Here is a 24152-nt window from a genome sequence, read left to right as displayed (position 1 = left end):
TCATTCTTTAAAATATGAATTCCCATAACTATGTTGGGTGTGCCAGTACTTTAGATCTGTTCATAAATATCCCAGAAAGCATGGCTTTAGAGTGGCATAATGCTAGATCTACAAGAGCCTATTACTAGAGTGATGGTATTGTTTCTATTCCTAGTAACCATTTGGGTTAATGCTTTATGGGAAAGAAGGAATATAAATGATAAAATCCTGTTTTGTTCCTTCAAATAGGCAGCTGTCACAGCAGTTTCAAAGTCACCACCGCAGTCACGTCTGGCCAAAGATCACTGTGAAATTCTTCCTTGTTCAGTTTTCAGATGGAAATAACAGATTGCTCCCACTGAAATCAAGGCACAGGTATAATCTCAGTTACCTGTTACCTTTGGTGCAAGTGGCACACACCAATAACCATTCTTTCATCAACAACTGAGTTGTGCTTTGCAAGTCCCACTCTTAACAGGCTTTGGCACAGCACAGACTGGAGGCCATCTAACACACAGAGCTCCAGCTGTGGGGGGAACCTGGCACAGGGTCTGATGTGCTGGCATGGGCCACAGGCCATGGTGGCTCACTCAGAATATGCTGATTTATTAGAAGCAGCCCAGGGCATCAATATTCATTTGCCTATTGCTGTGTGGGCTTGCCATGGAATTGTAGAATCTCAGTTTAACATGTGCTTGATAGGGAGGTAGCTTGCTAACCTGTGAAGGCAAAATAAAGTTTGTCTATCAAGATGTGTCTGGCAGGTGCGTTAACCTTTCCCAGTCCTTTAGAGAAAGTGTGAGCCATCACCTGCTGCTCTAAATGTGTGGCTATGCTTTGTGATGCCTGTATAAAATGAGAACCARGGGCAGAGAGCGTAAGGATGCTGCAACTGTTCAGGGGTCAAACCCGTAGCTGAAAAGACATGTACTACCTCCAGAGCTACCAGCCAGCTAAAAGCTTTAAAAACAATATCACAGGCTATTTTTTTGTGCCAGATTCTGGAAAAAAAATGAGGTTGGAAGATCTCTGAACTAAAATTGTCTGATAGTGTTCTTTGTCAAGCTTTTCTCTACACATCTGGTTTTTTTTTGCATTTTTTTTTACTTAGACTTCTGAATCAAGCAAGCTATTAGAGCCTTGACTTTTTTGTTTATATTAGAAATAGTCACTGACCCTTGGCTGCAGAGRTGCTCTTGCACTGCTGTAGTAAATGCCAGGCACATCTAACATATGTGCGATCCAGGAATGCTCTGGCTCCTTGCCAATGGTCTACTTCATGCCTGGTTTCTAATACTTTTATGTCTAAAACAGTTGGGGAATTAGATATATTGTGAGCAGTTTTTCTCTTTAGTGGGTATGTGTGCATCTGAAACACTACTTGCCTCTACACTTTAATTGTTCTAAATAACTGAGTAATATGTTTACTTAGCTCTTTAAAAAATTATTTGTTTTCTAAAGCTTTTAGTGCTATTGTCCCCTAGAAATTAGCAGGAAATCTTGTTCAAGATGTGGCAAAGAACATCTGTGAGCTCCTGTCTCCAGTGAAACTGGTGGGAATTTTGCCATTGTTTTTCATGGAGACAGATTTCTCCATGGGACTTTTCTGTCCTGTTTGATAAGGTTTTCAAATCACTGTAGCTTAATACTTCTTTCTGGCTGTGGGAAATGGTGTATCACTTAGGGTGAGCTGCTCTAAGTGGTTGGTGTCTCTCCATTCCCATTTCTTGGCTGCAGGGTGTTCTCTCCTATTGATTCCCAAATAAAAAGACCAGAAAAGAGACCATACTCCCTGCATTTCCAGTTTCTGCCAGTTTAGTGAACTGAATGGTCTCATAGAGGCATCAAAAGAGTGAAGGACCACAAAATTAGGAGCTGGAGTGTCAGTAGGAGGGATTAGGGATGCTCTCTGAGAGTCACCTAGCCATGATGGCAGCTCCACTGACATAAGAATCTGCACCCTTCAATACTTCTTAGAAATCAGGCATTTTCACTGCCCTTGACTCATTATTTGKGTAAGGAGTATCTGGATGCCCTTAGCTACGTGTCCTTTTTTAACTGGGTGCTTGCAACATCAGATCTGTGCTCTGAGAGCCTTGTTCTTCTCTGGTCTTTTGTGACTCACAGCATCCCATGTGGTGGGCAGTTCCTGGGCTGTCTCATCCTGTTCTCATTCTGTCGCTGGTGTGTGGCAAAGCTGTGCACTGCCAGAAATCCAAGGTCTCTCTAAAGAAGATAGTGGCCAAGAAGCTGGCAGGTGGTCAGTGCATTCAGTACCTCTGAGATACTACTGGGACTTCARAGAAATCTTGAAGTCTAGAAGTTAGACCCTGGATCTGGGTGAATTTCATGCCTTTTACTGTCTGTATTCACCTCACATTCATTGTCCTGCGTTGTATCTGAGCTGATACATACAAGGGTCTGTGACTCTAAGGGAGAAGTCTGGACTGATTCTCAAAAGTTTATTTAATGAAAATTTTAGAAACACCTCCCTGTTTTTGTGAATGTTTCACAAATGCTTAATACATTTTCAACCTGGCTTTGAATTTTCTGATATATATTTTTTTTTGATATATTGACATTTTCAGTCTTTTCCATTGAGATGAAGAAGGGTTCTTGGTTGTTTCCAGCATCTAGACTTCTGTAGTTTCTTTACCCTGTCCATAAATTTGATATACTAAAGTACAAGTTAAATACTGTTCAATCAGCATATATAAAAATACCTTCCCCCCTAGAATTTGTGACTGTCATAATGACCTCAGCCTTGGCCCTCTCTTGAAGTTTAATGGCCAGTTGGGGTTAATGKCCTAAAGTTCCACCTCAGGCTATTAACATTCTCAGCAGTCATTAATTCTCACAAAATGCTCAGGGTCTTTATTGCTGTTGCTTAAGTGATGCTCAAATGGCTGTGATTTTTTACACCCCTGCTGTGGAAGTAAGAAATAGGCCCAGTGTGCAGTATTTCAGATGTCTCACTGCTCAGAAAGGTCTGAATACCTGGTAGTAATCTCTTGCACATCTGAGATTAATGAAGCAACTGTCAGCTGGCCATCAACAGAAGTAATCTAAAATTGTGATTGCGTGAATAGCTGTATACTTTGTTTTTTTAAAAAACTAGAATATATAGGCAGATTCTTTGCCCTGAAGAGTTTACTCCCTGAAGTCTGTGTAAACATATGCTTATCTTTATTCAGAATACTTTCATGGGGTAAAAGGCATGTGCTTTTKGTTACACAGGTACTTCTAAATATAATTCAATGTTGCTTGCAAATCCTAACACCTTTTCACCATAACAACACCTTGTTTAAAGCTTTTTCAGAGATGAGATTCAGGACTATGCAGATTAATCTCCTCACCACAGAATACTCTCTTTGAAAAAGAAATCACAGCACTGGTTGACAGGTTGTTTAGGCAAACAGTTTTTGAAAATAAAATGTTGATTTATTAATAGGTATCATTATTTAAGAAGAAACACAGGACTGKGACCAATCTTGCAGGGCATGAGTCAAAGTTCTGTTCTCTTGAACAGTGTTATTAGATCACTGTTAATAAACTGACTGATTTCTGCTTGGAGAGACTCAGAGGTTTCCATTCAAACAGCATTCTCAGTGGCTGTTCCAGAACCTCACTGCTCTGAGGATTGGAACTTTTCTTAAAATGCCCAGTAAAAATGTATTCATAGCCAGTTTGGGTCTATTTGTACTTGTGCCAGTATTGGCTTTTGGACTAAACAGCTCTTCCTTTCCCTGGTGCTTATAGATTTGATGTGTTTACAGAGAGACATAAWATCCTCTGTCAGCTTGTATTTTTCCAGGCTTAATGGACACACTTTTGGCTTTCTGCTCGCCTGATTATRATCTGCACTTGCTCCTGGCTGGCATCTCCAAAAGGGTATACAACAGGCTGGCAAATACCTTCCAATGCTCTGGGTAGTGAAGATCACAATGCTTTGTCTCTGCTGGTATATTCACTTGGTCAGTCTAGAACTGAAATTCCTTCCCCAGACAGTCAGCTCTTACTCTCTGACAAACTTGGACTTTCTCCTGAGTTTCTGGCTTGTAAATTAGTGTTACGGTTTTAATTTTTATGGCGAGCCATTCTATACATCAGTTGTGTGTCCGATCTTGAAAAGAGTGCTGTGAAATGCTTCCTATCTTCAATAGCCTGTAAGRTTGTTTAATTCTTACATTAAAACTGTGCACTGCCTACTGTAGGTGGGAGGGGAGCTGCTGATCACCACCTGAACAAAATATGAAGAGCTGGAGGGACATTTAAACTGGCAACTATTTAGGCTAGGGCCTTGCTCCTGTCATTATCCTTTGCCATTCATTTGTCCTTTATTTGACATTCTGCTTCCCCAGGTTATATTCAGTGTATGGTTATGCACCATGTTGAAGTGTGCATCCGTGTTCCTTTGTCCTTGCCATTTTGTTCTGGAGGCTCTTTAGATTGCACTGTCCCAGTCTGCATTTAAAAAAAAAATTAAATTATGGATGTCTATATAGCAGTGTGTAGTCATTCTAGAGTATTTTCCTCTAGTAGCTGTTTATACTCTTTAATGAACTTTCCATAATAAGCCATGGTTCTTCTCCATTTTATTCTTTACAGAWGTCATTAATAGTGTCATCAGGAATGTCATCAGTTATTTTAGACCCTGATCCCCTGATTTTGGCTCTACATCTACTGCTGAGTTTTTCTTGTGACTTAGTCAAGCCACTTAAATACTATATAAGACACTTAAATACTACACCTAAGTAGAGGATAGTATTTCTGTACCTTGAAGGGCCATTTAGACACCAAGATCTGTTAACATTTTTAACACTTCAGACACCAAGTGACCCTAGGATGTGCTTTCGTGTTGAAATCCGGATTAATTTTCCCAATTGTACAGGCTGACATATTAAAAATAGTCTCTTACTCTGCAAACTTGTCCTGCATGTGTCCTTAGACAACTCTGGCTACAGCAAAGTACCTGCATCTGCAGGAGAACTAAAATAGGTGCTTTTTATGGAAAATACAGACATACACCAAGAAGCAAAAAGGACCCAGGAAAGTATCCAATTTTTGCCTGAGACAAGAGCAATTTTGCAATGTTGTTAATATTCTGATAGTTGCCTGACTAAAGAGATTTCCTAAAAAAGAATTTTGCAATGCTGTTAATATTCTAATAAAACACTGTTGTTACCTAAAGACATTTCCTAAGGCTATGAGCATGGTATAAATACATAGAAAGAAATAAGAGAAAAGAAAGGAGAGTTTTTAACATACTATCCAAAAAAGTTTTAAAGGAAAAGCAAGAGCCACACAATAGAAAAGATAATAATAGTAGCTAAGGGGCAAAATTAATATTATAGAAAGGACCCTACTTGCAAAGTACAGTYTTTCCTAACAACTTGTTCCACCTGAATCCTTGGAGCATGTGTGTTTAGGACAAAGTATGCCACSATATATAGGAAGTTTAAATTACAGAAGGCAGAGAATGGGAAGAAGGGAAATTGTTGTGGCAGATATACCACTATCACCTTATTTTTACACAAGGAAGTAAAATCAAGTCAGTGAGGATATACCAAAAATAATGAAATATCGGATAGCAGAAACACAGGGTGAAAACCACCCCAAACCTCAATGGATAAACGATAAATCAGTGCAAAYACTGTACTTAACCTATCTATGAAACCGGGTGAAGTGAGATGGCAATAACAGATGCAACAAAGCTACCTGAACACAAAGATGGAAGAAGCAGGCTTATTGATGCATGACATGGAAGAGGATATTAGATGGATAACAGAAACATGCTAGAATACTAATTGCAACTGGAGTGCAAGTACTACAGGGTGCACATTGTGAAAGGAATGCAGAAGGAATTGTCAAGATAATGTGGCAGTATTATTTATAAAGAATATGGCTGGCAGTAAAGAAATGTTAATTAATAATATGGATAAGAGAGGATGAATGTATGTCAAATGTGTTAGGAAAGAACTCTGTAGTGGGAAAGGGATTGGGTCCTACAGTGAATGCTGGACTTGGAGCTGCATTAGTATCATGAGAGAGATAAAACTGCCTGGTGATCGTATCATTATGTGAGAGTTCAAATTCCACGTTTATAGACTGGAGAACAGATGTTSCATCCACAGAAGAATCTAGTAATTTTTCAGAGTGGAAAATTAAAAACCTCCATTTTGAAAGGGCCATGGAACTGCTAAGAGTTTATAATATTTTATGCTGGTGATAGACAAGTAGCAAAGCTGTTACACAGAAAATAATAGAGAAAATAATGCACTKTCAAGTGCAGACAGTACTGACCCCACTCCAATTTAAATGAGAATGTAGTATTTACAAAGACAAGTTGGTAGTTGTGCTGTTAGGCTGTAAAGGGCCAGACTATATCGTAGTAATTCAATCTGAAGAGCAAAGACACAGAATTGGGTAGAGTACTGGTCAGAAATTCATATTCTTAGGCAATAGAACCTTAGAGCTACCTAGAAAAATAGTTCTGCTAAACTGGCTGTTTAAATTTGTCAAAGGATCTTTGAGATCAGAGTCAGAACAGACTGGCTCAGAAAAAGAAACCAGAAACTGGGTAATTGAAAGTGAAAGACCAGAATGTGAAACGTGAACAGCAGAAATATATTTTGAATTCACTTGAATGTTGCACAAAGGTGGGGACGGAAAGAGAAAAGATAATTTAGACCTTTAGAAAAGATAATTTAGACCTTGAGAAAACAGAAGAAAGAGTTAGAGATTCTCCAGTCACAATCAATAAAGAGCTGGGGGAAAAAAGGTAAGGAAACTGTATATGGCTAGTGTAGGGATGGTATTTAAATAAATAATAGTTCTTTACCTCYGAAGACAAGCAGGTGGAATAGAGATGTGACTGCAGGACTGTTTATGGGAAACAGGACAATAGAAAGTGGAAATGGCTCCACAAATGCTGGCTCAAAACTCACCAAGTTGATAAGTCCATCTGAATGGAGGCCAGTAAGAGTCATTTACAAAAACATGCTAAAGGGCAAACTTATCAGTCACAGACCAACTATTTTGATGTGCAATATTTTAGGGAAAATGAAAGCTATGGAGAACAATAGACCATGTCTTAAAATACAGTATCAGCTTATTAAAGGTGACCAAGTTTTAGGCTTTTTTAATGACTGATTTTTTTTTCTTTTTGTTTGACAAGGAAAAAAAACGTARCAATGCAGTAATTGTAGCCCACTTGTTCTTCAGTAAAGCATTTCATATAATGGGTAGTTATTCTTTGAGATGAGAATTAGTACAAGGAACTCCTCAAAGGGCAGACTCTCATAGATTATACCAAAAGGGAAACTAGCACTTTAAAACAAGATTTCAAATGGTGTTCCTTAAATTCTTTTATTAGTGATCAAGAAGTTAATGTGCAATAATTAATTATTTTGAAGCTACAAARCATAACAACAGGGCAAGTTCAGTAGAAATCTTGTTAACTTGACGCCTGCAATTGTAGAGTGGAATTAGRTAAACTAGAACAAAATCCAAGGTGATTGTTTAAACAAGAATAGTTGCTACCCATTAAAACAGGTAGAAAAAAAGAAAAAAAGASATGAGTTTGTATTTTTCAGTCACAGGATGGCTCTGAGCCACTGATGCAACTGAAAAAAGGAAAAAAAAAATTACACTAGGCAGTTTCAGGAGAGAAAACACTCATGCACTGTTTTGTTACTTGGAATCACTATAGACTTTTATGTTCACAAAGATTCAAGAGGGAAAAATTCAAAGAAAGAGGTACAGAAGAGTGTTGCATCAGAATACAACAGGAAAAAGGGAGCTCACAATACAGGAGTAAGGGACTTTGGGGTTTGGTCATTCAAACAAAAAACAGACTTAGAGGAGATTAAATTAATGCATGTAAATGCATTGACATGGTAAAAAAAAAAAAAAAAAGAGAAGAAGGCTGTCTTACTGAAACTAAAATTTTCACTACCCCCAGGCTCCCAGAAATAAACTTATGCTACACATTAGAAGAGGCTACTGTTTAGCAGGGGAGTTCGTAGTGCACAAAAATCCTGTATTTTTTTAAAGATGGAGCTTGATAAATGTAAGGAGGGGCTTATGCAGGTAGCCAGAAATATCAAAGAACTGGATATATGACCCAGAAATTCCCTCCCACCTTATCCCTGGATTTTATAAATTTCTGTAATGACTAAATTCTGTACTTGGAATCTGCACTAGGTCATTGGAGAAGGAAAAGAAATTATTAAGGACTGAGTTTAGCTGAGCTTGGTTTAAGATACAATATATGCAAAAAGGACTAAAACTTGCTTGTGTTCTCCTAGGGAAACCACACAATATTTCTTTGTGCAAGGTTGAAGTCAGAAGAATTATTCCATTAGGAACCGCGGTTTCTAGCTGCACATCCCCTTGTGTGCAGATGGAGTGCAGAGCACTGTTTCCTAGCAACTACTGAGGACCACTGGCTTTATAAATCAATCTCTGCCAGGATATCACAGAAACCACGATAAATGGGAAACATTTAGTAGTCAGAAAGCTTTCTACTTCCTCCACTTTCTGGTCTGCACAGAGAAGTCTTTTCAAGAAGTAGATAAAATCAGCATTTCTTCATAAGTGCACTGAATTCAAATCTTGTTCAGGTGACTTGTTTTTCAGCTCCCCTGGGGTGCATGTCCTCATGTCCATGAATGGTCATTCTTTAAGAGGTCAGTTACTGGGCTCTCTGAAAGACRAAATTATATGAAACTTCATTTGGAAAAAAAAGGAAGAAAATGAAATGCAGATAAGGAAGGAATGAATAGCATTAGAAAAAATTCTAAGGAGCCCTGGGAAGAGAGGGTGTGATAACAGTCAGTCAAAGGCTGCAGATGCAACTCTTCCATTCTATGCAGTAAATTAACTTTCAGTGTCACATTCATCTATAAAAATCAAGTATTATCTGATTGACTGCAGCATCCAGTTAATTTGATTATTTTTCACTATTAATAATTTTTACTGATTTCTCTGTTTATTTATCTTCCTCATTTTGCAACTTTCCAGCATCTTCTCATGCAGCTAACAGTATGAGCCGGAATTTTCTGTCTTTAGTACATTGAAAAATCCCATTTTCCTTTTGTGTAAAGTACAGGAGAGATGGTCTCTCTGTCCCAACTTTGATCAGGGTTCTGTATCAGAAATACACCAGAGGTTTTTTCACCCTGGTAAGACAATCAAAATGCTTACAGAGTCAAAGTGCTATGAAACTCTCAGTAGTATGCAAGGGGAGAGAAAATTCTCCTTGTCCATTTGAAAATAAATATAACTGAAGGGATTGTTAAATAAACAATTAATATTCTAGTCTACAATTTGATTGTTGTATGTTTTAACAACCTATTGTGCCAACCTCTCTTSTAATTTGGGAACAGTACTATTATTTAATTTGTAGGGTAGACTGTTGTCCATTGTGAAATCATAGCATTAACCTGAGAATATTTTGTGTGTCATCTTTTTTCATGAACACTTAACAGAACAGGAGCAGTAAATGAGTTAAAGATTAGTTTCAGAACAGGAGTCCTCTGGATACTAAACTTTGTGACTGATGGTATCATTTGAGAAATCTGATGCTTAGACTGTGAGCTCTTTAAAGTCCAAAATTGCTTATATATCACAGGAAAGAAGCCATGCACTTTTGTGGTGTCAAATAAATAATGTGCAGCCTTTCCGAGTTGGAAGTAAATTTAAGAAGGGCTAACATTCTGTGTTTCAATGTTTTCTCTTCTGTTTTTAGAAACATTTTAGAAGTTTTTTTTCACTGAACTAATTCTGCTTTGTCAATATTAGTAATATATTGTTGTCATCTCACAAGTCATTTCCTCTTGTCCTGTTTATAACTGGCTGAATCAATCTATTCAGAGATGGGTTTGTGTTACACTAGCATCTCAGATTATTCTTTGCCTTTTTTGTAGAGTTCTTTTGAAGAAGATGTGCTTATGTCCCTATTGTTCAATCAACAAAATATGCAATTACAAATCTTTGGTCTTGTAGTGTATTTGGCAAATCTTTTCAGTGTATGATTTACCACCTGTGGCTTTTCTTCATCTCTCAAAAATTTCTAATTGCAGTGGGTTTAATTGCTTGGATGCACAAGGGTCTGCGTTGGCAACTGTTGCTTTCTGGACATGTTGAGAAAAAATGGGTGTCTGTGTATAGATGTTTCTAGAAAGGGCAAGAATTTTACTGCATGTTTCCCTGTAATAGGAACAGATGTCAGCAGGTTTACAATAACACTCCTGGAATTATTGCCCTCCTGAGAAGAATTTCCATTCCAGACCATCTCTGTTGGAGATGCCCATAAAGATGCTGCCCCAGCCATATCTCTTGTGGTTGGCACTCTGTTTGAAATGTGTGGTGTCACTGGAAAACTCTATCTCAAGCCAAGAGTGTGTCTGCTGTTTTCAGGAAAGTGTTTGACAGTTGTATATGTGGTAGTTTTTATTTTAAGAAGTGAGATGAAAAAATCATTCAGAAGGGAGAAGGTTTGTTACCAGAAAGCACCTGGAAGTGTGCATAATTGAACAGTGAGTCTATATATTCTAATTTTTTTCCAGAAATGTATAGTGTCATCATTATTTGTAGAGTCATGTTGCTAATTTGCAAACATTTGGAGAACTGTCAAATGTTTTTGTGAATATTTATGAGYCCTTAGTGTTTCACTGCTTTTAGCACAGGTGGTCATTTGCCCAAAAATTCCTCTAGGAAATGTACTATTTACTGTTCACCATTCATCTTTCTATTGCTTAAAAGGTTTGTCATCCAGTTAGGGAATAAAATAAGTAGGCTGTGAGGCAGGACACAGAGTAGCCCTTGCAGTGGACAGCTGAAATGAATAGCTGCAAACAAGTCATGTGCAGAATATTATTTCTTTAAACAACYAAGCAAATATTTGTCAACTGTAAGGCCTCCAGGGCACACATTATCTTTTTATTTTCCTATGTATTTACCATCTACTACAATAGAATTGCAAACCTTGGAAAGGTCTTCAGACATATAAAAATACACAAAAACAGAGATAACAAATGCTATTTAATTTATATTGGATATACAAATATCCAATACCTCAGAAATAAASCTAGATTGGAAACAAATTTCCTGCAAGTAGGCTTACTTAAAAATAAAAATATTGCCAAATCCTTCTTGCTTTACTCACGTAAGTCCTCAAGCTGAAGTAAAGCTTCTAAGGCAGATTATAAGATTTCACTCCATAGACTGGGAATTTGTATTTTAACAAACCAGAATGAACTTTACAGAACTGTGAGCTGTGTGAAAGGAGCTCCAGGAAGTATTTTTAATGATCATGAAAAAGAGAAAATATTTCAGAACACAGACTAAAGCTGTGTATGAAATATATTTTGGTGTAATGTTTTAATTCTAAGTTTTTATTTTCATCCAGCCATTAACATTCAATGACTACAATGAGAAGCAGAAAACTATTTGGAAATATTTTTTTCTGGATTAATCTAACACGGGGGAGTCTGGTGCATATTTTGGGCTTCCATTGTAACTACTCACACACCCTGTGATGACAGAGATTAGGTGTGCATATGTTACATCCTGTGGTTTCAAATGTTAATACTTAACAATATTTACTGAATGAGTTACCTCCTGTAGTTTATGAACTGTCATAGTTCTTTCAGATTTATTCGCGTCTTTGCAGCAAGTTAAAAAAGTACTTTTATTTTTCATTTTTCTATTAAACTTCCAAGCCCTTGTTACCCCTAGTCGGTTTAAAACTGTGGAGGAATTTTGTAATTGCAGAAGGCAAGAGTGATCAATCAGGCTTTTATGAGTCTTCCAGAGAGCCAGATCCCCCAGACAAAGACACTTAAATAAAATCACTTAAAAAATAACTAACTTCAACCTTTGCCTTGGCAATACCCCACTCTTCCAAATGAAATTATGGTATGCAAGTCTTGTCCTAACTCCATTCAGAGGAGCTAATATCCACAGGTCTTTGCTTTCTTTCTTTTCAATGTTTGATTGGAAGACAGATAGTATCTTTGGAAAGGTCAGGATCTTGAGGCCTGCTGGGTCTGGCAGATGTCTGGKTTTTAGGCTTTCTTCACTCCATCCAACTGTGAGGTGATGTCCCAAGGGATTTCATTAAGTCAGCTTTCGTAAATGAGCTGCGTTTGTGATCTGGTCACTGCCACCCCTACAGAGACAATATTAGTTGCACAAGGCCTGTTTCTGGTATGTTCCCGAGACCAGAGCTGGATAAAAGCCCTTATGAAATGCTGCTTCTGTGTTTTGTTGGTTTTTTTTTTGTTTGCTTTTAGGTATTTTTTTTTTTCCTGGGAGTGCAGTTTCTAAAACATGAGTCAATTCAATTGTGTAACCATATACATCTACTTGAGATGTCCTGGGGTACCATAGGCACAGGYTCAAGATGGTGTCTGTCTATGACAGTGTGCCTGCCACACCTCTGGGGAGCAGGGATAACCCAGYACATCTCAGGCACCATCACACATCAGGTACAGGAACTCAGAGAGTCCTTGGCAGCACCAGGAAGGGAATTAGAGACGCTCTGATGGGTTGGGTTTCTGTTAAGAGGCCCCTGAACCTACTGGGTATCTGGGGCAAACTGAATTGGTCTCCAGACTCCCAGGGTCTCCTGGCTAGATCTGCAGGGACTTCAAAGGGAATTTACATGTCCAGGGCACAAACACTGTCCAGACCCTTCTGCAGAGCCTTCCTGCCCTCCAGCAGACCAGCAATCTCACCCATCTTGGTGTCATCTGCAAACTGACTGAGGGTGCACTGGATCCCCTCATCCAGTTCATCAGTGAAGACATTAAACTGGGCTGGCCCCAACACTGAGCCCTGGGGATCACCACTGGTGATTGGGTGCCAGCCAGATGTAACTCCATTCACCATCACTCTCTGGGCCTGGCCATCCAGACAGATTTTATCCAACAAAGAGTACATCTTTCTAAGCCACAGGCTGTCTGCTTCTCCAAGGAAATGATATGGGAGACAGTGTCAAAAGCTTTACTGAAGTTCAGGTAGGCAACATCCACAGCTTTTCCCTCATTCACTAGGTAGAACCTGTTGTAAAAGGAGATCCAGTGAAGACAAGMAGGAGATACTTAGAAAGGGCACAGTTTTACCTCAAAAGCATAGTATTTCTGTACTCAGTTTAGGCATACAAATCAGCTCATCAATGCCTATTAGGTGCAAATGTCTTACAAGGAAATTTGTCCTTCATGGCTTCAGTTCTTCCACATCCAGTTCCATATCRAGCACTGTGAGAGTCTTATGAGCACCTACATCAGCAATAATCTTATTGTTACTGAAGTTTCCCAATACTATTCCCCTCCCTGTTCCAGGTGCTGGAAGGTGATGTTTGTATTAGGCTGAGAATAGTTGGAAAGGCTGCAGGAGCACGCTGGGTACCAGAAATATGCATGGGGAATGTGCAGGCTCTTCGTGCAACCATGCTGTTTTTCACTAAGGAAAAGAACTTTGTCTCGAGGTGGGATGGTGTCCTAAGCAGTGCTGATCTAACTGCTCTGTCTAACTGTGCTGTCAGGAGATGCACATCAGCAGTGTGAGATACTGTAATGCTTCCAGAATAGCTGCTGCTTCWGTCCAGCCTGGGGAAAATATCACATTTCCCACTAATGTCCTCACGCTTCTACATGCAGAGCCAGCATAAGTTATTTTTGTTGAAGCTTCTAAATCCTGCTTTGGTTTCAGGCAGCCAGGCTGTTAGCAGGACCCATTTTATCCATGCTTCTTGACAGCTTCAGAGACTGCTGCATACCACATCGTGGTTTTGCATAGATGTGGTAAAATTCAAATCTATTGCTTTTTAAAGGGCAGGGTTACAAAAGCAATGGAAGGATAAATTTGAAACATATTTTGAATTCACTTGAATGTTGCACAAAGGTGGGGACGGAAAGAGAAAAKATGTAGGRCTTTTCTCACATCTCGAGTGTGATCTCAGTCCCACTGAAACTGATGGAAATCTGACTGGCTTCAAGGCTCATTGAACCTGGGCATACTGAAGAGCAATTAAAGCTCAATATTTTTTACAGAAGATGATCCTGCCCTGAAGGCAGAAAACAARCCAAACAGAGGCTAGTAAATCTTCTCTCCTGGATAACAATGGCTCTCTGCTTATCAGCCCTTCAGAATTCCTGTTTATCAGCACCAGGTTGCTGCTGGACTTTTTTGATTCTGCTTGTTAGTGTCTGATCAGAGGCTCCCTTTGTCCAGCTTTAATATGCATGAAACCCAAACAAGCATACCATAATGGGTAGAATTTCTTCCATTGTTTTAAAAAGGTTTGTATAATCTTGCAGAACAAGAGAAAGCACAATTACTGTCTTATGTCAAACATAAGAAATACAGCCAGGTTTGGTCATTAAAATGGATGTCTTTCCATCTTTTTTTTACTTTTTTTCATGTTGCTGCAGCTTCTGTTTTTAACAATCTCCTGGCAAGGCAGATAAGCTCCTAATTCTATTAATGTTATTATCAAAATTTGTAAGGTAAGTAAAGTTTACAATTTAGTGATTTATAATCCTTAGAAATGTAGGTAGAGTGTGTCTTTCATATTCCATAATCAGCACTAGAGGACATTATACTCCTAAGGGGGAAACTTTCTGCTTAACATATCCACCTGCACAAAACTCTTGATCAAACAAGCAAAATATTTCTCTTTGACTGAGATCCCTTTTAAATAATAAAGAATCCAAATAAAAAAAATTATATAAACATGGACTCTACTGATGTCCTCTTATGTTGATGCAAGAGCCTGTACTTTTCAAAGAAGTCAGAAATCTATCAGATCTAGAAAATATTGTTAATGCTTAAAATYTGGCCACATCACATTCTCAAGCTCATTGGTCTGAAGCAGGATTAAAGAACCAAATCCAAATTTCATTTGTACATGCTTTTCCATCCTTCCACATCAGGCACTTGCTAATATAATTCCACTGGTTTTACAGACATACATCAGTGTTACTATAGGCAATAAGGGAGTGTTCTTAATGGATAGGTCTTCTGGGTGCTCGTGAGGGACTAAATAAGCTCCAGGAGCTTCAAAATTTTTTTCTTTAAACTTCAGTTACATGGAAAGAGAATGTTAAGGTCTAAGGATTCTTTCAGACTTATGATATAGGCATCACAGTCTACAAGAAAGGACTTTGGTCTGAATATTTCAGTTACGCGTGGCCAAGGATGTGGTCAGATCAGAACTACTTTGACACAGCCACAAAATCATCACAGAATCATTAAGGTTGGAAAAGACCTCCAAGATCATGAAGTCCAACATGTGACTAAACACCACCATGTCAATTAAAACACAGCWCTATGTGCCATATCTAGTCATTTCTTAAATACTTGTAGGGACAGTGACTACACCATTTCCTGTTCCAATGCTTGACAATGCTTTCAGTGAAGATTTTCTTTCTGATGTCCTGCTTGAACCTTCCCTGCCACAGTTTGAGGCCATTTCCTCACTACTTAACTGGGAGAAGAAGCCAACCCCCACCTTGCTGCAAGCTCCTTTCTGGAGTTGTAGAGGGTGATGTGGTCTCCCCTGAGCCTCCCCTTGTCCARGGTGARTAACSCCAGCTCCCTCAGCCAGTCCTCATAGGACTCGCTCTCCAGGCCCCTCAGCATCCTGGCTTGCCCTTGATGCTGGAATTCCTGGCCCATTCCTGGCCATGCTCCAGCYCCTCGATGTCCTTCTTGCAGYGAGGGGCCCAGAACTGGACTCAGCACTTGAGGTGCAGCCTCACCAGTGCCAAGTACAGGGGCAAAATCCCTGCCCAGGTCCTGCTGGCTGCATCATTTTGGTAYAGGCCAGGATGTCGTTTGCCTTTTTGGCTACCTGGGCACTCTGCTGGCTCATATTGAGCCACTGTGGACCAGCACCTCCAGATCCTTTTCTGCTGGTCTGTGGAGATTAGTCAGATGCAACTGTTATTTGTAAAGGATATACAGCACCTGCCAGGTTGCCTTTATGGCTARAGTCATAAATTTGATGTTATCAATACTTGGCATTTTCTCTGGATTGTTGTAAAGTTCAGGAATATTTGTAGAAACCCTGGTGCAGCACAAATATAAACACTGACATCACCTCTAGATATTGATTAGCTGCAAAAATTTTTTTTTTTTTTTTTTGCTTTTGTTGTGTTATGAAACTGTACAAAATCCAGCCAAATTTGTGCTGGTACTTCCCACACGTGTTAGTACTTGTGTTTGTTGACCAAGTTGCTTAAAATGCTCATGGGCACACTAAATCTTTGTTTCTCAGCAAGGAGTAAATTAAAAAGTCAGATTTTATAGGGTTAATTCTCTGGATAGAAGGATGTTATTGGCTGATTTTATTTATGTCTATAATTCATACAAGGGATGCCTTAGACATTGGATATTTTTAATATGCAGGAATCCAAACTATGTCGATTGGAGTAGACGTAAAATATGATTCCCACTATTTGTGGTCACTAAAGGACCACTTTTTATAAATCTGCTGATGTATGTTTCTCCTTGGCCTTACAAGTGGCCTGCCTTAAATCTACCTTTTATGATCACAATTTTCTAAACTATTTCCCAACATTCTGCTTTAAAAAATTCCATGGCAATATTTTGGAACAACTGTTACAAATATTTTAATAATAGTGAGAAGATTCCTGTACATCATGCACAGGTCCTGTAGCAGTTTGGGACCTGCCAGATGGGAGTGACTTCRATAATAAAAGACAGTATTTTTATAACTTAACGTTTTTTTAGGGAGGTAGTGTTACCTTTTCAGAAAGTTCTGACTTTTGACATGCAATATGACCACCTTCTGTTGGTATGTTATAATAAATAAAAACACTTTCAAGTCCATAATACATTTGCTTTTTAATAAGATCCACATCAAAATAGAAAAGRAACACTTAAAGAATTGAGAGGGGGTAGTAGTACTTATGAGATTGTTCTCATAATTCTTACAGCATTTTTTGCTCTCTCAAGGAGGTGAATGCAAAGATGAAATTATTTTTCACAATCAGCATTACTTAGAATCTTGAGGTCTATGCTATATTTATTCCACTGTACCACCAATATACAATGATTTAAACATTTGTTTTGRCTTTTAATCTTTGCTCATATAAATACACCTCCAAAATAAAAACCAATGGAGTATGCACACCCATAAATCTGTCCAACCTTCCACTCTTCTGAGATATTTCAGTAAAGGCTTGACGCTTGTAATCAGCACTGGGTTTGAATGCAGCCTTCAATTCATTTAACAAACACCCTTCCCCCTCTTCTCCATATTCCATCSTCCCTCTTTGTTTCATTTTTAAACCAAGGAGCGGAGAACTCCTTTGAAGGTGCCTGAAGAAGCCTGGTATCAGTAAGAGGTGCTTTCTTGGACTAAACATCAGTTATTTTATTTTGCACCATAAGCATGTTGATTTAATATATTTAATCTAATTGTGCTGTAGCAAACATTGCATATTTTCTACTCCTCAGAGCTTCCCATCGCTAAACACTGTGTGACACTTACTCCATCTTTTCAGCTGCTGCTACCTCATAGTGCCTTTTTAGCTCTGCCCTAGGAGGGTCTGTGGGGCTGGTCAAGTCTGGTGAGAAGTATTGGGACAACCCAACTGCTGCCTGCAACTAAAAACTAGTTTCAAAGATGGTTATGATTTCCTCATGAAATACCTAATGATACAATAAAGGGCAGTGGCCACAAATCACAGCTCATGAGGTTTGCTCTGAACACTGGCAARACCATCAGGAGAACATCAAAACACTGAATGCATTACCCAGAGAAACTGTGAAATTTCTACACCTTACCTCAGTACTGTAGGAGAAYGGAAGTGTGAACCAGTTCCTTAGCACAGCACCCAGCTCTGCAGGCTGATGGAGATCATTAGATCAGTGCCTCCCAGGCTAGCTGGAGACACACTGCCATGCCAGGATGGTGTGGTTAGTGGTAGAAATGGTAGTCATGGGCTGATGGAGATCATTAGGTCAGCTGGGGTTTTGAAAGATAATGGGTGATTCAGAGATATATCTGTCTGGGAAGGATGGGATCACTTGCGCACCATTTATTCTTTCACAGGATTCTTCCTTGTGGTCTCACATCCCTGTATTTAAATAGTATTGATACCAGAATAGGGAAAAACAACTTGTGTGCCACACAAAAAAGGACAGCATTTAAAACAGCRTAGCAATTGGTCTGACTAGGCAAATGCTCAGTTAAGACAATTCTATGTGATGTGTTCAGTAAAGAGAGTTCATGGTTTGAAACATGAAACTGACCTCTGTGTAATCTATTTGTGCAGCTCCATTGGTCAATAATTTCTATTTAACCCAGAGAAAATGTCCCAGTTGAAAGGAATGATTTCACTTTAGYTACTCTGGATTTGAACAGTGTATCTGAGACCAGAACCTGGCCCAGAGGCTATAGGAATAAATGGGATTGGGAAGATATATTGTTTTGAAAAGGAAAAGGTAATTTGATATACTGGGCAGCAGGAGAACTATTACTGTGATTAAAGACATTTTTCCTTCTAAGTTTGTGTTTGCAGGATATATTATTTATTACTGGGATATGGCAGATTATTAGATTTTCCAAATCACTTTGGTATTTGATTATGAAGCCAAGTTTCCCTTTTGAGATTTTCCTGGATATAGTGCTTTTTCATCCAGCATGGAATTTTCATTGGTTTGTGTTCTTTTGTTGTTATTATTACCAATATTGGAAAATGGAAGTTATATTGTATTGAGAAATATTTCCTTCTTCTAAGATGACATGCTCTTGTCTTTGAAAGGTAAACGTAAAAAACAAACCCAGATGCTATTTTTTCTAGTTCATGAAATTTTGAAGCTTTAATTAAACAAATGATCAAGCCTTAAAAGATTTCTTTCTTTCGRTTTTTCAAGTTGTAATTTTTTGCCTCCTGGTTATTTTTTCAGATTACTTATTCCATATCTCATATTTTTCATGTTATTTGGTCATACAGCAGTAGAATCTGCTGTAATTAGCTAATTTTAAAAGACAGCTTAAGAATATCACTAGATAGTAGTTGCCATCACACAATAAGCCTTTCAAGTTCCTGCCAGATGGAGCAAACAAATCATTAGAAGTTATCTGACAGACACCACTGTCAGAGCACCATAGATTTGTCTCTTTCATTTGCCTTTGGGTAAAAAAACCTCACAGAACATTTTCTGTCAAAGCCTGCTTTGACAGAACTGGACAAAAACAGGTTGATGAACAGTCTYTTCTCAGAGACCAGTTCCATTTCCCCTGAAACACTCTGTGACAATCCATCCATTTCTAGTGTTTCTTTTTTGTGGGAAAACTTTAAAATTATAAGGTTTGACTTCACCATTTTATTTTGTGGGGATTTTAAGTTCATGCATTTTTCTTTGCAGATGAAGTGGCCTAAGAGCATGCATCTTGTCATTTATCATTGTTCATCACACAAACAGCACGTGAATCAGCCATAGGAACTTGATTGTGTGTAGTKGTCTCAGAGCCTTTGTAGTTTTAGAGGGGAAAGGCTCAAACTGATTTCTTCAGAGTTCCCAGCACTGACTGTCCATGAGTGTTCAGCACTTGAAGTGCTGTCTTTTCGAAGACAGGAGAAGGGCAAGTCCTGTGTACCTGGGGAGGGGGCTTGGCCATTTGCCTTGTTTTCTGTCATCCTGCTGCTTGGTGCTGGAGCCAACCTCTTCCCCTCTTTGAGAAAACCTTTACCAATGTGTGTTCGTCAGTTTCATCAGAAACTGAGAGGCAATTTGGAACATTAAGTTTACTTCCACACAAGAGAAAAACTCCTAAACTTTCCTATTTGAAGGGAGTGGTTAAATTAGACACTGAATTAGTTGTAGTAGCCCCAACTGCCTGCCTGTGCCCAGGGAGGCTGGAGAAGGATGCTGGCAAGCTGTCCTGAGCAGCGAGCTGGCAGCAGGTTGAGACTGCAGGGACAGCTGTGAACAAGCAGACCTGAAGAGATCCCACATGTGGGGCTCTGGAAAGCCCCTGTGATGCTCCTGTCACTCCATGCAAGGGACTGAGCTGCTTATGGGGTTCGGCACAGCCCTGAGCCTAAATCCCTAAATCCCTCACAAAGCCAGGGAGCCTCCCTCTAGGCTGTTTCCTCCCCAGAAGCAGACTGCAATCTGTTCCATGTTCTGTGTGTATGTTTGGAGACCAGAGTGAGCAAGATAAAGGAAAGCAATTAGATTGGGCGAAGGTGCTACCTGCATGCAAGGATAAAGAGCTCTGCTATCTCTTTATCTATTTCTAACCACACACAAATTCATGCAATATTTAAAGAAGAACTCCAAGCATTTGAAACAACAATAATTTAATTTTTAATTTTTTTTTTTAAATTTATAATGGAAGTTTCATCTGCCAACAGATCTTTTTCAAGAGGCAGAAGTTACAGGAGAGAAAAGGAGAGATAAAATCATTGGAAAAAGATCACAAGGTTGACAACAGAAAGAGCTGCAGTCAAACTTTTGTGTTTACACACTGAAAATGCCAGGAGAGCCATTTGTTCCCTATGCTTCAGAGATCTTCATTGTGTTTTTGTCATTTCAAAAAAGAAGTCTGTGATGCTTCTCTCAAGGCACATCTACAGCCTGCTGTTTCACTGCAGAATGTGAAATCACACCAGCACAGAGCAAAAGAGAAAAGAGAAGGTGAAAACTCGGAAAGAAAACATGGGAGAGGTGAACTGAAAGAATAGCAGCTTCAGGCTTCTCCTGATTCTCTGATCCACAGTTTTCTGCTCATCCATGCCCCCAAGCAGGCCTACCTTTAATTTAGCTGTGGTTGTTAACCCTTGTAGGCTTTATTTTCTCCTTTATTTCTCCAAGAATTGCATCCACCTGTTGGGTGCTTGAGGTGCTAATCCAGYTTTTAATACTGGTGTGTCAGGGTGCTGGGGAAAGGGGTAGAGGATAAGCAGGGCTGTGCTTATGCCTGCATCTGCATCTACATCTGTATCTGTCTATACCTATTTCTATGAAATCAAGTATCTATTATCTGTGTCTGTGYCTATATCTCTATCATCTATATCCATATATCTAAATTATAGTGTATCTAGATGAGATTAGACCTGCTTGTTAGCAAAATAACAGAGAGAGATTTGCCAGCCAATGCAGAGAATAAATGATGGAGGCAAGACCTGCTTTTGATCACCTGAGAGGTGGGACATTTTTCATTCACCTCAGACCAGGTAGCAGTCCTGCACTCACTCCAGTTTCCCTAACCCAGGGCTTGGCTCTCTTCTGAGTGTGGCACTAGAATGGAATTAATCAGATTAGTGCCCTTTCATGGCATTCAGATTAATTGCTTAGCCTTCTTGCATCCTTGCCTGCACTAGCCATGATCCCCTGCATCATTCCTACCTTCTGGTTCTGCTGATCCCACTGATACTGCCACAAATTCATTTATGTGATTTCCCATTTAATTCCACCTGCCTGGTTTTCAAGCCAAAGCAAGGGGGGGTAAGTTGACTGACCCCTTGCTGATTTTGCCATGGAGTCAGAATAATATGTGATAAAAAGATTTCTGATAATATATAGTCTGTCTGTCAATAATTACATGTTGCCCAGTGATACATCCAGCTTAGCTTTGGATGACTGTGCAAAGGAGACTACTTTGGGCAGCAGGCTCCTGTTTTGCTTGTCCTTTATCTCAAGTGTGGATTGATGTGCTGCATTAATACTCCCCCCATCGCTATGAAAGGACTGATGGTTTCTTGCAGTTKAACTAAGAATTGCCCATTCATTTAGGCCATGTATGTGAGGCTCGCTGTCACAGATATTTATTATGCCAGACAATCAAAGCTAACAAACTCTTTTGCAGAAATACCTTTGTTTTCTATGGGGAACAGATGTGGGRGTCTAAAAATAATCATAGGCAGTGGAGTTCCTATCAAAAAAATCTTGGAGAAATGGGGGTGGTTACAACCACATCGACAGAACACTCAGTAAATTTTGAAAATTTCTTTCTTGTTAAAGGGAATGATGTGGTATGATTTTTCAAAATTGTATTCTTAAAGARTGAGGGACAAATGGTGTGGATGTGAGAATCAGGGGCTTTCCTTGCATTTGGAGTGACACATATCAGGTGCAATAGCTTATTGTGTATTTGATGAGGAAGGGAGCAAACTTCCTTGCTGTAGGAATGGCAAGCATCTCAGACATATCAGCCAACAGCAGGCACAGATTTATTGAACCTACACAGACCATGAGCAATGAGATGAGCGGGCTTTCAGGGGGTCTGTGGTATGGTCAGGAGGCTGGATAATCCACCCCACTGCAAACAAAAGTTGGTTTTTACGGAAGAGAAACACAGTGCTACTCCAGACTCCCTTTGTAGAAGCAAATAGTAATCTGCTGTCACTGGCAGGGTGAATGCAGCCAGGGTACTGTCACTGCAAATGATTTTTTCACGTAAGTCAACACCACCACACAGAAACAGAAATTTCTGTGACACTGTGTCTGCCACTGAGACTGTTTTCTTTAAAGCTGGCAAGGCAACATTTGCCTTTGCCTTTGCCATCAGCCTCAGAGTGGGTGTTTGCAGGCAGTATCAGCCCTGATGGCATATGAGCCCCACTGCGGGATGACCTCTCCTGCCCCTCTGGAGCTGCATCAATCTGAGTATAAAAGTATATCCAGGAAGCGGAAGGAGAAGGGACTGGCATTCAGCTGACCAAGCATTAAATTTCATTTATTATGTTTTCCTCCTGTGAATTATGTTTTGGGTTAAGCTTTGGAGGATGACACCAATTTTGGAGTTGCATTCACTTTCACGCCTATCTTCACGTTTGTGAAGGGTCCAGGGCACAGTCTCTTAAAATTTAATTATTCCGTGTTGTTCCAGACTTTTTTTGTAAATTAAATTATTGCTCTGGAAATTTGGAGCATGACTGAGGCATTGCAGCCAGAAACACATGAAAAACCCCCCAAACACTGAATCTCCTCCCAACTCAGAGACCTGAGTATCTCAATAAATGTTAGAGTAAAAAAAAAGAACACCAACACCATTTTAAAGCTATCCTTTTCCAGAAGCAAGTGAAGAGTTACATGCAGCATGTGTTCCAAGAGCTTCCACTGTACAGGAGAGCTCTTTACCCCAGTAGGTTCAGAGTGAAAACCAGCCATATGATGTTATGTCAGTACTTAAAATCCAGAAACTAAAAGCCTCAGCAGGGAAACAAAAAGAGTTTGTGTTGTGATAAGTTTTGTTCCATCCTCATCCTTTTCAGTCTCAGGATGACTGGTGTTCCTTTGCAAACTGTTATGGCAGTTAGAGACAGTAGCAWCCCTCTTGTCCTGTACCCTCTCAGCGGTGATGTGAGTGACGCTTCCTCATTCCTTCAGAGACAGCGGGTGCCATGTGGTGTGTTCATGGCTTGAGCTGATGATCCCAACTGTTCTTAGGCAGGTACAGTGACTTGTTTCTGGTGGGCAGTGAGGAGGTCTGGTGGTTGAGGGTTTTCTTTGCCACCTCAGTTAGATCAGGTAAAGAATATGCTGGTCTGTGAGGCCAGTCTTAATTTCATAATTATCAAAAACGGTTTTCTTAATTCAACTTCTCTTACTATTGCACAAGGGCAAGTGTTTCAACTCCTTCCCAAAGAGCAGACAAGTCAAGGAAACTTGTAGCAGAGTAAGACTGTCTATGAGTCCAAAGGAGTGATGGGAGAATTTGTTGTAGTGGCACAACATCACATCTCAGTCTGTATGGAAAAAACTTACTCTGCATAGGTAAGACTTTGCTTACCGACCCACAACAGCACATTCTTATAGAATATTCCACTATACCTCTCACAGAAACAAGAGTTTCCCTTTCCCATGGTTAGCTYTTTCTCCCTATTGAAAGAAGATTCACGTGGAAATGTTGTTTGTTATTATTTCCCATGAAAGGAGCACACAGAAACTCTGTATCAGTGCAGTGTCAGTGATTTTGTATTGAGTGGTATTCACCAACCTGTGACCTGATTTGCCCTTGGTGCTCTGCAACAACATTGGATTTCCAAGTTATGTTTACCCCAAAGAACTTTTCATACCCATGACAATCCAAAGTGTTTCAAAATTGTAATATCATCAGTGCAGGGATTACATAGACAAGATGACATTATATGCTTTACAGTAATCAGTAGGTCCATAAACAA

Source organism: Malurus melanocephalus, unplaced genomic scaffold, assembly GCF_030028575.1.
Source record: "Malurus melanocephalus ecotype Western Australia unplaced genomic scaffold, MMel_1.1 scaffold_60, whole genome shotgun sequence".
NCBI classification, from domain to species: Eukaryota; Metazoa; Chordata; class Aves; order Passeriformes; family Maluridae; genus Malurus; species Malurus melanocephalus.
This window is presented reverse-complemented; position numbering follows the sequence as displayed.